At 36.7% G+C, this 13287-nt stretch overlaps 1 protein-coding gene across 14 annotated transcripts in view; it reads left to right on the top strand.

The window, feature by feature from the left end:
• The window catches only part of ncam1a (neural cell adhesion molecule 1a), a 236215-nt gene that overhangs the window by 210135 nt on the left and 12793 nt on the right, over positions 1-13287 (top strand). The gene's annotated exons all lie outside the window — the stretch shown is intronic.

Here is a 13287-nt window from a genome sequence, read left to right as displayed (position 1 = left end):
CTGTCTGCTGCATGGGGGGTGTATTGTTTTGAACTGTCCTTATCGGTGCAGTTGGAAACAAAGTGGACATGTATGATACAATCCCTACTGAAGGGAAATGACTATATCATTTGCTAAAAGCAATAGACAGTCACATGTAATATTGTGACTTGTAAAGCAGGTTTGAAATGCGACAGCTCCAACTCTGAAATGATATGAGGTGTTGTAGTCAAGCTGAATATCCACCTTGAAGGGTTTGCCAGAAATATGAATTGGATGTGACAAATTAAACCTTGACTTTACTGACAAAGTAAGTTTAAGAATGCAGGGAATTTGACTCTGGTTCCCAGTAGTTTGTAAGCACTGTCAAGAACAAATGTAGACAACTGCTCATGTGTTGTCTTAAAGCACTGAGAGTGCTATGTGTGCCCCAAAAGTTGATGAAAAGTCACCAGTCAAGCTGGGTCATCCAAAGTTCAGTTTCCTTTTACCTCTGGCCTGTACTTTATTTCTTCTGCTTCGCTCTTCAAACTTGTGCTAGTTTCCAGTTGTATTTCCTCCAGCTAATTCTTTTCTTTTTGGAGACTTATTTTTCACAGTTTTTTTTTTCATGCACAGAGCACCATATTTGCATTTTAAATCATTGTGCTCACTTCACAAATTTCAAAAACTCAGGCTGCACAAGCTCGACAATAACTATTGAATCCATGTGAAGTGCAGGCGTGCACTCACTGTATTTTTCTTCCTTCCTCCCCAGTGATGTTCTGCTGTGAAAGATAAAACTCAGCATCATGCTACTCTGCTCCCCTGGTCTTCAGTAGCTCCTATAAAGCAGCCGTTACTGCTCAAGTTCAGTGAGCAATAAAGTCCGACCAGATATCAGACAGACCCAGAGTATTTTGTCCAGTTAATAGCAAATATTTCTGTACCCTGGTGGTCACGGTCAGCCTTTGCTCTGTTGTTGTGTTGCGTGTACGGTGCACATTTTAATTTGGGCTGCCTCCCCATTATACTCTACCTGAGCTATAAAACAGGTTAAACGTCTTCCTTATTTATTACTATTTTTTATCCTATGTTTTAAAACCATCCTGACTTTCTTTCATCCTCATCTTCAGTCTTTTGCTTTTACCTATCAAGTGAACATGATCAATGAAATAAATCATTTCACTGATTTGTAATGGAAATACATCATTTCGTGTCTTGTGTTCAGCACGACAAAACATTTCAGGAGGTTATGGACAGATTTAAAAGAAAATCTGAATATCTTATAAGTAGTTATAACTAGTTTATTAAGTATGTATGTTTCCAGCACGAGTGCAATTTTATTTCACATTTCCAATATTCAAACAATGCCGCAAAATCCCCAAACTAACTTTCAGCTGAAAATGATCAAGCACAAATGCAGTAATTACTCCTGTTTGAATAATGATTGTTAAACTCTACAGTACACAAGTGTACAGTATAAGAACATTTCTGAAAGCTTTTCATAAAACAAGATTATAGATTTTGACCTGTTTTTAAAGATTCAGTAAGAGCTACAGTCAGGGAAATATTGAAAGACAAGCTAATACAAAATTTGGTTTTGTCTTTTTCATGAGATTTGTTGGGAATATAAATATAAAAATATAGATTAAGACCAGGTATAATCACTAGGCTAAGTTGAGATAAGTCTTTTTACCCGTAATTACGGGTGTATCTAGACCATTTAATAGGATATGATCCCTCACTGGCTTCCCATTAGTGAACGTACAGTGTTGGGTAAAACTTTAATCTGGAAAAAAAATAAAAAATGAAATACATTCCCATCTTTTTTCAACATTTTCTCTTCATTTCCCTCCTTCTATCAGCCTCTATCATCATTCTCTTTCACTGCCAGGTTTAGTGGCCTCACATCTCAGACTCCATGTCTGACCTAAATGTACAGTGTTAAGTGGGGATGCAGCCCTGACAGTCTTTGCATGGTGATACTTCCAACTGGATTAATTTTGTTTGTTCTTTACTCAAGACCCTAAAAGGCAATGGCTGCCAGTGCATGGCCCTTAAAGAAACCAGTTTCTTTTTCATGCGCTTGCTGGGCAACAGCCATATAGCAGTGGGAGGTTTGGATCACTTATAATACCACTCGAGCAGGGGTTCACATGGGTTTCATCTGAGTCAGTTCCTCTTTAATCTCCGTAATTAATTTAATTATTTTTTTGTTTGTTTTTTGTTTTGGGATTTTAAGTATTGCTTCCAAGCTTCTCTTGTTTTTTCTTTACTTCAAGGCACGTGGGAAATTGCTGAGATTTATTTTTAGCTACAACATCTGCATTTAATTTCAGTAGGCTCAACAGCTGTTTTTGGTAATGTTGGCTTAAAAACAGCTGCTGTTTTATAAATATATAATGCCTCTATGTGCTAAATTGGCACTGTGACGCAAATTGTGAATGCAGGGTTGAACCAAGGTTGAGTTTCAGTCTTTTTAAATTTCTTTTATTTTTTTTAATTCAGATGTTCAGAAAGCAGTTACACACACACACACACCCACCCACACACACACACACACACACACACACACACACACACACACACAAACAAAATGCCACAAAAACCTTTTGACCAAAGTGATTTAAATATATTGTCGAATGAAGGATTTATGAAAACATGAATGTTAAGTCTCTTCAAAAACATTGAATCTCTTGTGTCAAATACCTTTATAAAATTTGGCTTGTATAATTTTTGTTCTCTGCAAGTACAGCTGGGCAACATTTGCATACCACAGACTCAGGAGGCGAAAGCTGCCCAGCTGAAGAGAGAAAACATCATTATAATTCTTATGCCAAAATAGCATCAAAAATCAACACAGTCTTTGTAAATTTGCTAATATGGACACGAGTGGCAGGTGTTGACAACTGATCCATCCAAATCTCCCCAGCTAAGGTTGACATTGGAGTGAAACTACAAAAAGAAACGGCTATTAACTTTTGCAGTTTGAATAACATTCATTCATCCATGTCATAGATCTGACCTTCATAACCAGCTTCTGTTTTGGGTGTGTGGTTTTGCATGGACCATTCTCCCTGCCGTGACCAGTGGTGTAATGGTAGTTGAAGAAGTGGCTCGACTGTGAATACTCTCCCGCCTTCTCCTTTCTACATGTGCGCACATTCACACCAACCATCTGTCTGGTTTAGTTCAGTAATAGGTCTTAGTACTTGAAGTGCTAGTGAATCGTGAGAAGAAAACAGGTGGCAAAATAATGCTTTCCTTCTTAATAAACACAAAAGAGCTGCCACATTTGTTTTGCAAAATATTTTTTGGACCTGCTGATCTCTGCTCTTTTCTAGTATTTGTATCTTTTATGGAGATGACTGTCCAACATTGTCTCCTAGAAAAGCGATTTGTATTCCACTAAATTGCAGCAGCAAATAGGTTGTGAAGGAAACATAATGCTGCTCAAATTACAGTTTGATCAGCATAACGAGGAAATGTTTCTAATGAGTGTATCTGCAAAGTTGCAAAATCATAAATCATCATATAAAATGCAACTAATTTATGAACCTAGTGCTGCCATTTTGTCAGTAATAGGTGAGTATTCCCTGGTTCAGTATTACAAAAACAATTAATTAATCAGAATAAAATGCTTATCTCGTAATTACAAGATTGTTTCTGTTCGCTGCTGCCACTTTGGCACAGCACGACAGTAACTGATGCTGCAGCAACAAACTACAGGCTTAGAATGGAGCTGCTGTTGGGTATTGAATTTATTGTGGGTTTTTGTCAGTCAGTATTCAAGCTTTTGGCTCACGCTTTCAAAGACACACATAACAAAATCTCGATCCCAATTTCTGTCCATAGTCTCTCCATTAATGACCTAATGGGTGAATTAATGAGACTTTTGGACCCGATTTTCGCAGCAGTGGCAAGTAAGCATATACTTGTGTTTATATTGCATTACACCACTGGCCATTACGAATGAGAGATAATAGCCTGACTCTTGCGGTTGTCATCTATCTTACCCTAAACTCTACCACTAATCTGCACCATGACTGATTAAAAAATCTGCTTGTTTGTACAGAACCTAAAAGCAGAGAGGTCAGACTGTGGTCTCTTTGAAATGTCTTCCTTTCCATTGTCATTCCCCATTACCTTCATTTCTGTGACCCTCCACCCATGCTTGCCATAAACCATGTGTCATTAGCCGTGCTACTAACATGCTATGACTTCTTTTTACTTTGATCCTCTAACTTAGACTTCCTTTTTTATTCCTCAGTAACCTTTCAGACTTGTATTTCTGTATTTCTGACCTTATTTTTCTATCTCTCTCCCTCTTTTCCCTCTTTCTCTCCTTGCTTCCCTTTTCTCCGTGTCCTCTTCCTGTCTTCATGTGTGATCTTCTTGGGCACCTATGGACCATGACATTGCCATACACACAAATTTCTTTCTCTGTTTTTGCTTTGATTATGTTTTTTGTTTTTTTCTTGTCACACTTTTCTGCTGTGATATCACTCTAAAAACTCTGATGTGAATATTAAAATATCTATTTCTCACCTGTGGTTGGTCAATAACCTCAGCTACCCTTGGTTGCCAATGTGTGACATGCAGTCTGGCAGCTCTTCTGCTGTCCATGCTGACTGTGCTCTGGCTGTCATAAACTGATTTTGTTCAAGGAGAAAGAGGATAGTCTGAGCCTTTGAAATCTTTGGGCCCAGACACCTTTGGTTTCTATGCCTTTTGACCCTTGTGCAGCCACACACAAGATTAAAAAAAGATGAAGAGTCAAGACATTGGTTTCATGACGTTATTACAGGGTGCTCAGTACTTGCATCATTCTCAAAAGTTTGGGGATTTAAATTCTGTTAATATTTTGTTTTCATCTGTTTTCATGTTGTATAAGAATAGATTCAGTAAGGGAACAATTTTGAAGGTTTTGTCAATGTTACAAGTTGGATTTGGGTGCTCTATTAAGATACAGTGCAGACAAAGTGTTGCCACTTTGTTTTAGGTACAATAAGTAACACATTCATAATGCCTTAATGTGATCTTTAGATGGGTGATAAAATGGATAATTATCTTACACTGTCTGATTATGTGTCTACAATGTGCTAACAAGAAATGGCAATCTTAAAGAGACTTTTATTTTGGAATTTATTGCCTATTAAATAGACACATCATTCCACTGCTATGTCACAAATGACATAAAAGCATGAACACTGCATGAAAGCTGACACAAGGCATGATCCAGTATTCATGAATGTGCTATGCAGCTGCTTTGAAGCTCCCCAGTGAAGCATTATGAATGTGTTAACCGAAGAGTACAAAAATGCTGTGCCTAATTTCTGTTCTTTGGATACAAGCTTGAAATGTCCTGTCGTACTAAAATGAGGAAACAAGGATAACATTTGCAGAAAATGGAAATTTGGTATTGGTTATGGTCAGAATATTAATTTTCAAGACAGTTTATTACTTTTAGACATTATAATATGCTCATTTTCAAATACATTATTATGTAACCGCCTTGTTAGGAAAGGACATAAGGTTGTGCAGAAAAAAAAAAAACTAATCATGTTTTGTGACATAAAGTGTACATAATCTTTTCAAACTGACCTTCAAGAAACCTACAAGAAATCAGCTGGGTTTTTTTTTTTTTTTTTTGACGGTTCATGTTCTCTTTTTACCTGAAAGCAGAGAAATGTCTAAAAAAAAAAAACTAAAAAAAACATAAATGCAACAGCTGTCAAACACTAAAAATTGTGAAATTATTCTATTCTCTGAAACATTTTTGTAAGTACATATCAGTGTATTCCATGTACTCATTGTAGGGTTGAAATAAATTGTGTTTCTTTTTCTTTCATGAAAGTAATGGCTTTCTGAAGCTTTAGCGACTAAACAAACATGATGTGACTAAACATGATGTGTGACACAGTGCCAACTTGTACTGACTGTTCAAGGCTTGGATTGTGAAGCTGATTTTAGACCTTTTTTTTTTTTCCTCTGGAGCTTTAACAAAATGTCTGTATTCTGCATTCAGTGTTGCATTACACCACTTTGAACTGTTAAACCCAGATGTTGAAAAATTAGAAGCCTGGCTATAGCCTAATTGAAGAAGGTAAAATATGCATTTTGAACAAAAACTGAACAAATGGTAAATACTATACACTGTATAGAGGCTTTGCAATTATGACAATTTTTTGTGAAAATAAACTAGAAACTTTTAAATTTCAAGCTACCTCAGCTTCCATTACTCAGTTGTTGGATAGAGGGTTTCTTTTCTTTCAAAAACAACAACCTAATATAGCACAAAAGAGAAACTTGAATATGCAACTAGCTAAACAAGAACAAATCAAAACATTATAGTGGTGTCTGCTTGAGGATAATTTTGTTATAGCTAGCTAACAAGCTAACATGAGACAGACACAACAACACAGTAACAGCATTTACGATAAATGCTATTTCCTTCAAATCAAATGACAAAATCAGTTCTTCGTAATTGCTTTCTGGAATATGAGTTTTCTTACAAAGCCACAGTTACGAAGTGTTTACTGAACGAATTCTGCTCTGGTTAATGTTTTGTTAGTTTTAGGCACTTGGTTAAGGTTACTGAGAGATTTTATTTTGGGCAAAACTATTACAGTTGGCGTTCCATTGTTGTCATGGTTAAAAGAATAATTACTCTGTTAAGATTATGAAAAGATCTCGGCCATGGTTAAAAGAACCCAGTGGTCTCTGACAGGTAGGAAAACAGGTAGCATATAAAGGTAGCAGTCGTCTGTTTCTACATGTTGTTTTAGCTATTTGATCAAACGACTAATTCAGTTGTTTTTCATGGGACAGTCTTGAGGTAGTCAAGCAATAAATTTAGAAATTCAAAAAAACTCTTCTTTACCACTGGTAGTTAGGAGATATAGATCACAAATATGGCAATCAAAGTTACTCAAAGCCCTCTATACAGTTTCCATTTGTTCAAACATTTGTTCCACACTAAAGTCCTGCAGATTCATGAGAAGTGAGAGAACGCAATGCATATATGAGAGTCTATAATCGCCTACGGCCATGATCATCAACGATTCAATGTGAGACAATTAATAAAGCATTGGTACATTTTCAGTAATCAGACAGATTTGAATGGCTGTTTTCTCTGTCTTGTTAAAGAAAACGTTGGAGAGATTTTTCAGCTGACTGTTATCCAGAATTGTAAGTTGCTCCAAATGATATGGTGCAACTGAGATTTTCTTGTACTCTTGTAGCATGGTGTTGAAATACAGAAAATATAAAATCATTCACTATTTTACAAAAAGACAGTATTTTTGTTGTCAGTTGGATCTGAAGCAGCGTCAGCCTGTAGCAAAGAGCACTAAAATAATCAAAATAAGTAAATGTCAAAGGTTTTTCTGTCTGATTTGTAACATTTGAAGGGGGCTTAGGAGGGAGTGCTGAGGTGAATATAGCTCCAGAGGCTCTCTGCCTGCGAATTGAAATATAGAAGCACCATAAAACTTGCTTGCTTCCTTCAACCTTATACACCTGGAGGTAGAATAACATTGATATGTGGTAATGCCCTGTTTCCCCTAACAGGAATGCGAAGAGAGATGAAGAATTATATTGGCAAAAAGAAAAACATAAAGTAGATATATATTCTTTTCCTTTTGGTGGTTTCTGTGTGTCTGGAAAATAGCCATCTGGCCTTCCTTCCTCTCTGCGTTTAGATTTAAAATGAGACTTGTGTTCCTACAGTTTATAGATTATCTCTGGCACCGCTGCTTAATCTCAACTAAGTTCTGTCACAAGGATAATAAGAGCTTACAGCACCCTTGAGGTATTCTTTGTCACTTGTTGGTCCCTCCTGTTGTTCATCAGTGCCTGCTGAGTAATGATAGTGCTGATCAGTGCTGAGTGATTTTCATTTTTACTAATCAGTATCTTCATCTGAATATGTGCATCAGACCTACTTGCGTTGCATATAAACATATTTCTCTTCCCTGAAGCAAATGGTGCAGTCGCCCACTGCATACAGACTACAGCAGGAGCTGCTGTTATTGTTCAGGAACTTGAGATTCACTCTCTCTTTGCATAGCCTAAAACATTCTCAGTTTGTTGACTGGGTATAGTTAATGAGATGTTTATATGGATAGAATCAATTAAAATCAAATCAGCAGATTTGGATATGAAATTAAGCAACTTGTATTTATTCAGTAATCTAATGTTCTTAGAGTTTCTCATGTCTTTTATCTTCTTAATTGTCATTTGCCACAACATAGCTTTTTATTACAGAAGACGACATGTTGTTTTTGTTTTGCAATCAGATGCTGATCATTCTGACTGATGGATTTTGCATAAACAGAATCAACAGCAAACAACATAAATCAGAAAACCTACAGTAATTATGTCTATTTAACAACGCTGTCACTCTGTATTTAATTACGTTTAAGTTAAACATATGAACATATGTCCTGATTCCTTCACCCCCTGTATTTCACAAACATGAGTCAGCAATTCATATATTTTCAAGCCGATATACACATTAGTTTTGTGGTGCCTGTTGTCTCACTAGTAACTGAAATCATCTTCATTTAAATGCTTGAAATCCCATCCAGCCACACATACAGTACACACACACACACACACACACACACACACACACACACTTTCTGCATGAAGAGTTTCCAGAGATCTTAATCAGCCAGAGAGGGAGTCAGTTGTCAGCATCACTCTGCTTCCCTGTGCCCAAATAGGAAAACAGAATCTTAAGTTCATGTTATTTTAATGGTGGTGCAGTGCCACACTGTGGCAGAGTTCTAATTGAGGTTACAAACATGGGAATTGCTTAAGAAAGTTTATGGAACCAAATAAGGTCAATGCAACATCCAAAAAATAAGTGTAGCAGATGGAGAAAAAAATATATAACCAAAACATAAAATAAAAATGAATCAAATAATAATTGTAGTAAAAGATATGATATAAACAGTCGGGGTTGGATTTAAAGATTTTATTTTATGGGGCTTCAATTCTTCTTATTCTCACTGTCCTTTATTTGTCTCTTGGTGAGTCCAAGTCCTTTAAACCTGTCATGGTTTAAAATTTCACTTAAGAATATGTGGAGTCTTAAGGTCACATGGCAGTCATGTGAAAGTCATCAAACATTTAGTGCATTTCAATTCTGTACAGATATTTATATATACACATACTGCAGTGTTTTTAGATGGAAAACGGACAAAATAACTGCTCGAACCCACGATTTATTTTTGTTCAGAAGTAGTAATGCTTGTGCGCCTTATGAGTATGATGACTTTAACTCAGCTGGTGCCTCAGGATTTATATGTGGAACAAATGTGATGTCATGTCAATAGATGGGTGGTGTTGCAGTCCCCTGCCTCTGTTCAGTAAGACATTAATGGTCTGTTTTACTCCTTGGTCAAAACCCCATGTCCTGTCTGTTTAGGATATGAACCTATTAGTCCCACTTTCTTTTCCTGTAGATGGATCCTCTACAATATGTTGTGCCATGCATGTCTATCACCTGTAAATACTGTAGATGTGTTGGACATCAATTTATACCCATTTCCCTCATTTTCAGCTTGACAGCCCTAACTGTAATATAAAGGTTTTTCATCAGCGTATAAGTCTGATTGTCCATGCTGGACAGTGACCAGTTATTGATTTGTGAGGAATTTGTGGTTTTCAGTGAAATTGAGGCTTATCACATGCAGTCTGTCATCAGCAGTCATCTGGGGAACTGGCTCAGTACTGTACCTGACAAGCCTGTAAAGAGAAATGTTTGTGCAGTCCATCCTGACACATATATTTGTAGTTTTTCCCTCAGTGAGAGTACTCGTTGAGAAAACCCCCTACGGCACTGAAAACATGCCACATGATTTATTGTGCCTGTTAAAATGTAAATGAAGCAATGGGTAGAGGAAAAACAAGTGTTGTCTGCAACACCGTAGTCACCTATAAGTAAACAGAGCTGTGGCATGCTCCTGCCATCTTGATCACAGCCATCAGGGAAAATTAAGGATTGCATACAGTGCAGCCAAGGAAAATTGTGAAAATAAATTAAATGTCTAGACTGACCATGGGCTGTGCACTCACTTGAAAATATATCTCTCATACAAGTGCAGTAAACACAAACGTAATATGTTTGAGAGGTGTAAAAAAAAATAATTTAAAAGGAAACTTTATCAATCAGTGTGCCACAGCGGCTGTCTGTGAGGTTTTAAAAAGCACAGCAATGCAAGTCAGGTTCCACTAAAGGGCAAATGTCTTCAGGTTTCAAAATGTCTATTTTGAAGTCTCTATTTTAAAACTGAAAATGTGTCAACAAGACTGTCCTACTTCAACTGCACAGAGAATTCTGGCCAACACTTGCCCCAATTTGTGACAGTTACTTGTTTAATAGTGCTTTCAGGGCAGTGCTTGTCAACTCGTAAAGTCTGGAAATTTTACATGTCAATGGTAAATGTGTCACATAAACTGGACTAAAGTAATTGCAGTATGTAAATAATAGAAGGCAGGGTTAGACTTTCCAGCCTGGGCATGTTTATCACTACACAAGCTGTTTAAATCCTGCGCCAATATTATGAGAGGAAATCATGTGATGAAGTAAAATGTAAGCTCATACTGTAAACCTGAGTAATGGATGAGTCAGGCGATAACAGTCAAGTGTGGTTTTAATTGAGAGGAGTGGGTTAGCCGGTTGCCTTTAGTTACATTCGATTGGATAGACATGTTCTTGTTATTGAATGCATGAGGATGAGTCTTTATACGTTAATATTTCACAGGCAGCAATTCAAACTAATGATATTCAAAAATGTGTTTTGTTTTTTTTACATACTGCCTATATGTCCGATACAGAGAGATAGCAGAATCATTAACACCGAGATTAAAACTTGGAAAATTTAGTATTTTTTTCTATTTATTTTTTTTATTTCACTTAAGTATTAAGTATGATCCTTCTATTGTTGGTTATACATGTAATATTAAAGTGTACAATAAACAGCGTATCAACCAAATTGATGCACTGCAGTACCTTCGATGGTGGTAACTCTTGGTGGAAATCTCTTCCTCCTATCAAGAATTTTATGTGTTCAATGAACAGTGTAAAATCTCTAGACATCCTTGCTCATCAAAGCTGAGGAACTGACATTAAATCCTGATGTTTATGGTTGATTGTTTTAGATCAAGGTTTGTTGTAGCTGCAGGAAATCTATTTATGTGACAGTACATTGTCTACATTTGGCACATTAAACAACAAAATGGGCAAAGCATTTCCAAGGGTCATCACTTATAATTTTCCTTACAGCGTTAAACTCTTTTCATTTGTTTTACTTACAATATAGTGGTACTGTATATGGTAAGGTCATGCTACACATGGATTTGTTCTGTCGGTCTAGTGGTACAGAACTGCTCCTTATCCTTGTCTTCAGGGACGTGTGCATTGTCAGTCTATATAAACTCAAACTGCATGGTGCTCACTCTCCTCAGGCAGTTTGATGAGCTCTTGATCCTTTGCAGACATTGGCAGTCTAAGACAGTCTAGTATTCCTGGATTGTACACAAACATTGACGAATTGATTATGAAGGGACATTTTTAATGTGGGTTCTGCATCCGGTTCCACCTTGATGTCCTTTCATGGGACAACATCAAGGTGACTTTGAAAAGCATACAGCCCGCCACTACTCAAAGACTCAAACAGCACCCAGCAGCACAATGTGGGTAAGTTGAGAAAGATCCAACTTCATGCAAATGTCCTCTGATGCACAGGGGTAACAACCTGGTGACAACCAATCACGCCCATTTTGATTCCCTTATGAAACAAAGAGTTTTCAATGCAGCTCAACTACATAAAAGTACTTCAGAAATAATGGTTGTCATGGTCTATGGCATGACTTGAAAAAGAAAAAGGGGTTGCCAAGAAAAACATTAGATTAAAGTAATCAACTCATCGTGGTAGCAATGAGGAAAAGATGTGCTTCAAACCCATATGAGATAAGATACTTCAACTTCCACTGATGCGATTATATATCATATTTTTCAGGGTCATTAATTATTTTCATATCAAAGATTATCCATTAAGCACTGTGACTATGTCAGTAAATTTGGTACCACAAATGTTTATCCTGTTTCAGGTATTGTGGTAAGTAGCTTGTGTTTTGTCCCTTTGAAGTGAAAATATGGCCCCACGTTAAAATGTTTTAGATAGTTCAATGACTTTGTCATCTAGTGATTCTGCCAAAAGTGAATGGAGAACAGGTAAATTATTGAAGGCACACTGTACGATGCAGTTTCACTGACACTAACTTTTATTGATGTCTGTTGATGGCATCAAAACAAGTTTCTTGTTTCAGCCTTTGAGTTATTTTCCCTTTGCTGATATTTATTTATTTTTCCTAAAATGCACTCAGGTTGCATGCAAAGATGGAAATTTGGCTATCACTTATTAGACCGGGTTTTGTGGAAATGTCATCAAATGCCAAAACAAATGATGAAAGCTTAGAAAGCAGTTCTTGAAATGCAAAGCTGGAAAGCCCGAGGTGCCTTGGACCTCCAAATCCTGTTTATTCCATTCCATCTAAAAACTGCATGAGCATTTGTTTATATGGAATATTCTATGGGAGAAAATAACCTGCATTTGCACTGTGCCCTCAAAGTGGAATTATAAATGTGATGACTGCTTGCGTATGTTGTGATAACAGCTGCTCAGATAACCCTGTATAACCTTTCCGTTTCTTAAGAACATTTTGGAGCAGCTAAATTTGATTTGATTAAGTGGGAACTAAGAGAAATTTGTGAAATCTGTTTGGTAACTCAATTTGTAGAGTTTATAAGAGTCATACTATAAGTGGAGGGCTGACATTTGAACCCCATCTCTCATGTTAGCTCCAAAGAAATAATCTCAGTGTACATCTTTGATGTATTTCTTTATTTATATCTACTATTTATATCTTTTTCCAATGAGCGCGTCAGCACAGAATGTTTAAAAATGTATCACTGACCATGGGTTTTTGGTATTTTGATCCAAGTAATCCAAGGAATCTTAAAAATTATGTGTAACCTATGGATTATTTACACTGCATTTTGCTGTGTTGAAGTTTCCTGAGAAAAAGAAATATTTCAAAGATAAAGTCTTCCATTTCCCTTTTCAACTCCGACTGCCTGCCAATGAATGTCATGGGGTGCTATAATGTGGCACTTTGTTCCCTAGAAAATGCTTTCACTTTAGTCACAATTCTTGGAGCCATTTCACCTCCTTAAAAACATTAGCTGGCAAAACAGTTTTATATAGATGTAATTCATAGCAGACAAGGCTATATAATGGTGTCCCCTGGCTT

This window comes from Larimichthys crocea, chromosome XXII (genome assembly GCF_000972845.2).
Source record: "Larimichthys crocea isolate SSNF chromosome XXII, L_crocea_2.0, whole genome shotgun sequence".
Lineage (NCBI taxonomy): Eukaryota > Metazoa > Chordata > Actinopteri > Sciaenidae > Larimichthys > Larimichthys crocea.
Note: the sequence above shows the minus strand (reverse complement) of the source record. Positions and strands in the feature narration are given on the sequence as shown.